At 36.1% G+C, this 5,657-nt stretch overlaps 1 long non-coding RNA gene across 1 annotated transcript; it reads right to left on the reverse strand.

The window, feature by feature from the left end:
- Positions 1-2,996: 2,996 nt before the first annotated feature.
- LOC103936416 lies at positions 2,997-5,255 on the reverse strand. The gene is made up of 5 exons (XR_007251740.1): positions 4,940-5,255; positions 4,402-4,518; positions 3,831-3,939; positions 3,306-3,499; positions 2,997-3,160 (listed from the first exon to the last, which is right to left on the reverse strand). It is a non-coding gene; the product is annotated as an uncharacterized LOC103936416 (long non-coding RNA).
- Between the last annotated feature and the right edge of the window lie 402 nt (positions 5,256-5,657).

Consider the following 5,657-nt stretch of genomic DNA (forward strand, 5'->3'; position numbering starts at 1 on the left):
ATAATTATTATTTGGGATGGGAAACAATCACTCTCTGGGATTGCTCTGTTTAACATATAATCATTATATGTATCAATATAACATGTATATAAACAGATGGGTAACATGTTTGCATTGTGTGTATATAATGTAATCTTTTCTTATACCAAAAAATAGTTGGCAAATGACATGTTCAACCTGCAGATATAAGTTGTATTCAAGTTTATACCAAATTCATATAACATTTCCAAGTAAATTCATACTTCGGTTCGGGTCGGGGACTCGTTTCCTCAGCAATTAGGACCCGTCCCACCCCATAAATAACATGGAACCGCCCAACCCTGCCCCGCCTTGTTTCAGATTTTAAAAAACAGGACCCGCCCCGAACCGCTTGGACCCTCCCCTAACCGCAGGTTCAGGCCTCGTTTGCCCACCCCTAATTGTAACCTCATACAACATATTCAAAACATTTCACTTTCATACCTCAAGTACTATTTTATTTCAATATAATACATCCATTACATTTTCCATCCATTGGTTTGTTAAGAGCTGACGTGGCTGTCAAATTTGTGCTACATGGCAATTTTTTTTTTTTATGCATTTAAAATTTTATAATAATTTATCTAATTAAAATATATATATATCCAAACCCACACCCAGATCCCCTTCCTTTTCCCTCAACTCTCCCTCACCTTTCTGCAACTCTCGCCCTCTTTTCCTTCATCTCCACCTCCCTCCCATGGCGTTCCTCCCCCTCCCCCTCCTACCCACCTATCACCCTTTCTCCCTTCTTCGTCCAAGCCATCTTCCGCGTCTGATATCCCCACCCATCTTCCCAGTCCATCTTCCACGTTCTTTGCAATTTCTAGGGTTTATGATACCTTCATATGGCTTCCATGGCCACATCGTCTTCCTGATACTACACGTGTAGCCAATCTATTCAAGTTGGTTTGGACCCAATATTCAAACCTCTGCCCCGAGGTTCATTTGATCCCCTACCTTGCCTAACTAATTGTGCCCACTGCTCACCTGCTGTTCATACCAATTAACCTTGTTGTTTGAGCTTACATGGGGAAGTTTGTCTAGGCTTACGTGGAGAAGTCGGGAGGTCCAAGTCTAGTGGAGGAGATGGTGGTGGGAGCAGCGAGGGAGGGTGGAGTCGGGAGCGGATTTTGTTGTGGTTAACATGTTTTGAGAGATATTGTGTTGGGGTTTGTGGTTTTTTCAGAGAGAATATGGAAGCTGACTGGAAATTTCACAAAGCATGAAGGATCCTTTAGTCAAAAGCAAAGTGAATTTTAGCCACAAAGCGGGCACACTTTCTATAAGCTTATTGGTTGGTCAACAAACTTAGGTTTTGTATTGTTGTTTGGCTTGATTGGATTGCGATGGGAGCAAAGAGGGTGGATTGGGAGAGGTTTCTAGGTTGGTTTTTTTTTTTTTTTTTTTAATAGGATCAATATTATAATATTTTTAATGCATAAAAAAGTATTTTTTTGCCACGTGGCACAAATGTGATAGCCACGTCAGCTCTTAATGGATTAATGGATGGAAAATGTAACGGATGTATTATACTGAAAAAAAAATCTATTAGATTTTGATATGTAAAATATAATGGAATCAATGCAGACAGTATGTCCTTAAGTACTAAGGTCTAGTAATATTTCTCATCCTTTGTAAATGAAAGGTATTAGGTTTAATTATCATTGAAGGCCAAAACGACCCAAATTTATTTATTTATTTATTCCTTTTTTTTTTTTTAACAAACGATATTATCTAACTAAGGGGGAAAGGGTTGGCTTAGCCTTACAATGAGCTAGCAATAATGTGGTTCAAATTGGTCTTTGGCTAGAATTAAACATAAGACCTCTCACTTACAAGTGAAGATGAATACCACTAGACCGTAGTACTAAGTGGCAATTCGACCCAAATTATTATGTCTAACCCATTGTGTGCCTAGTCCAAATCATACATTTTGTATTTAAAAAATGTAGTAAGTTTACAAATACAATGAAACCTCTATAAATGAATAATGTTGGGATAAAAATTATTATTTTAGAAAGGTGGTTTTAAATCGATAAATGAATAATTTATTAATTTAGTGATATATTAATATTTATTAGTTTATAAAGACTTTCTTGCTTTGTTCATTTTTTAAAATAAAGATACATGTATGATGTATCTTATAAAACAAAGACAATTTAGGGTATTAAAAAAATGATTATATATAATGCGTGTGTGTGTGCAAAGTTAGTTTTACGTAATGATTTTATTGGGTTTCTTTTCATACGTTATGTGTACAAGAACATATACGTTTCATATGTAAACTAGTCTCAACATAAGTTCATTTTGATACAAAATTATTTCAAAAACTAGCTAGTATTATTTCATGGTCATATATAATTAGAGATGTTTTTAGCTTGAATTGGAGAAGTGTGATTATATGAGATTGACATGATATTTTTACCAAATAAGGATGAGTTGGCAAGTTTGTAATCATTAGGAGTTAATGATTGGTGATTATTCACCTAAAATGAAGAAGTAGGAGTCTGGCATTGTACCTTGTGGCAACGTCTTGGGGTTAATAGGAGTGCTTACTCATGAAGCTATAAGGATATAAATCATTTGAACAATATTCTCATACTCTATCACTACAAGAAAAATGAGCATTGCACACAATAAATTATCTGTGCCCTTTGAGGCCAAAAAGCACTGACAATTGTGCTCATAGACCAATAGCAACAGTGCAGCTACTATCTCTATGTCTGTGCCCTCTATGGGCGTCACCATTTCTAAAAGGGCACAATAGGGGTGTTTGTGCCAGAGAGGCCAGCACAAATAATGGCCCATTTGTGCCCCGTTCTGACAACTTTTCAAATCAGCTTTTCCAGCTATGTTGGCACTTATATTGTAATTGTGCCAACATAAATTAATTAATAAAAAAAAAATCAAAATTTGAAAAATTGAATCTAAATTGAGGAAATGCAAAAATTTAAATTTTCACGAAATGAAGAATACCTACAACCATGAAACCAACTTTCACTTTATGAATCTCACAAACATATATTGTTGTGTTACATATTTTCTCTCTAATACCCAAAGAAAAAAAAAAAAACTTGAAAGCAAACATTTTTGGATAGATGCATCTTCCCAGCAGGCCTTGCACCTCATCAAATCTTTGCTGCTCCATAAACGAATTAATCAGATGACATGCAGTATATGGACTCTCACAGAAGTCATGAATAACAAATGCAAAGAAAAAGAAAAACCACACACTTTACAGGAGCAAAGAAAATGAAGGGATAAAGAAGGTAAGAAGGGAATACCTTTGTGGGAGGACTCTTATTTGCTTCAAGGGTCTTTCCACCACTTGCTTTAAGATGATTCTTATATAACAACTCCACCCTCCAGAACAACCAACAATGGATGCGGAAAGTATACAAATATTCCTCATCAAAAATAAGTCCACCCTCCATAACAACTGACTGTGCATTACTACATTGTTCAGACTCATCACACTCTGCATAAGATTACATGGCTAATTGCTCAAGGTTCAGATTTGGTGCAGAAATATTATCATCTTCATTTTGATTCTAGTATTCAAACACAAAGACCAGGGTACATTTTGTAACAAACCATAGAAATTGACCAAATGGAATTAATGCTATTAACAGCGACCATGGCCAAAAACTGTTGAAGACCGACATAATCTCTAGCTTGATGCCAGTGAGAAAAGACTCACTCAGCTAACATAGACTACTATATTCATCAGAAGCCAACACAAATATAGTCGAATTCAAAACACAATCAGTCCAAAATTATACCTAAACAGAGTTAATTAAAATCAATACCTACAAGTTCCAGATCTGCCATCTCAAAGATTCAAATTCCTCACTTCGGGTTGTAAAACCAATTTTTGGGTTGGAGATAATACATTCAGCTCATAGTCACCTGACTCACCTGAATCACAGAAATATATAAGTATGTATATTATTTATGGTCAAAGTGAGTTGCTTATTTTAATCACATACATGGTAAATATTTGTTTAAGTTAGCATAGACAGTATAACGATATTACATTTTCCATGATGAAACTTGTACTAACATGATTAAACATTAGCACCTTAAGAACTTCACATTTGAATACATTTTTTTGTATTTCACTTCTGATTTCATCTCTACCTAGATCCAATTACTAAATCCTCTTCTTTCAATGCTACCACACCATAAAAGAAAAGTCAAAAAACGAATAAATAATTATTGGGGGAGGGGTGGAATCAAGACAACTCCTAATAAATCAATAAAAAAAAACTTACGCTTTTCCAAAAATTGAAGATCCAAAATCCTAAAATTCTAAGCAACATGGCTCCGTAAATATAATAATAGATATGAAATTCTTCCATACAAATAAAGAATACGAACCGGCAATGGGGGCGTGACAAGGCCAGGGCCTTTGAGGTTGCAGAGACAGAGTGAACAAGGCTCTAAACTGCTCCAATATGAGTTGGATCGGGTCGACCAAACCAGTCACCGAGAAACCTCACAGTATGAAATAACCAAAAATCCATCATATTCATATCCAAAATTGCATGCAACGGGCAAATATGAAAAAAAAAATGTAAAATAATTTCAAAACTCAAATCCATAAGCAACAAGGCGAGATACAAAATATACATGTCAGATCTCATAAGATATAAACTCGAAACGAAAAAACACGAACTCAAATATGATGCATGGGTGGTGTTGGTGTTTTTCAAAGAAAAAAAAAACAAAGGAAAAACCCAGATATGAGAGGAGTGAGAGAGAGAGAGAGGTATAGAGAGACCCTAATCCAAAATCCCTAATTCAGAGACCGTTTTCAAAAGCTCTGATTCATAACCCATATTCAAAATCACTAACCAGATTCAAAATAAAACAATATCCATGAACTTTGGTTGAGTTTATTGCATGATATTCTTACCTTGTGGAGTGAGGAGGAGTGAGGACTAAGACTGAGAGCTCGATTCGGGCAAGGTGGTGTGGACTGTGGGTGGAATCGCGATTCAGGGGACGAATTCACGAAGTGAAAGACTGAGGATTAAGGATTAATATATATGTGTGAGACCAAAGTAATCCATTTGGTAAAGAGAGAAACGGATGGAAGAGAGAAGTGGGTGTGGGTGGGTTAAGGAGGGGAGAGAGAGTCTGTGGTGGGTGGGTTAAGGGAAGGAGGGAGACAGAGAGAGAGAGAGAGAGAGAATGGGGTACGGATGGAAGAGAGAAGAGGGTGTGGGTGGGTTAAGGAGGGGAGAGAGAGTGTGTGGTGGGTGGGTTAAGGGAAGGAGGGAGAGAGAGAGAGAGAGAGAGAGAGAGAGAATGGGATGTGGATTGGTTAAGGGTGTCGGTGGGTTAAAGAGAGGGAGAGAAAGTAAGGTGTGAGTCATAAGTCTTAGAAAAAAATAATAAAAAAAATTAATTGTGTCTTTTGAAGTAATATATAGACACAAATAAATATATTTGAATCCATTGTTTTGAAAAAGTTGAGAGAGAAAATTATTTGTGCCAACTTTGTAGAGAATGAGCACATTAGTTGGTGCCCTTATAGAAGAGGAAACAAATACAATTTTTTGTGTGTAAAATTTGTTCTATACCCACAAAATAAATATTTGTGCCCTTAATTTTGTATCCAAAGCCCTTTT

This window comes from the organism of the source record quoted next, unplaced genomic scaffold (genome assembly GCF_019419815.1).
Source record: "Pyrus x bretschneideri cultivar Hongxiangsu unplaced genomic scaffold, Pyrus_bretschneideri_v1 Contig425, whole genome shotgun sequence".
NCBI classification, from domain to species: Eukaryota; Viridiplantae; Streptophyta; class Magnoliopsida; order Rosales; family Rosaceae; genus Pyrus; species Pyrus x bretschneideri.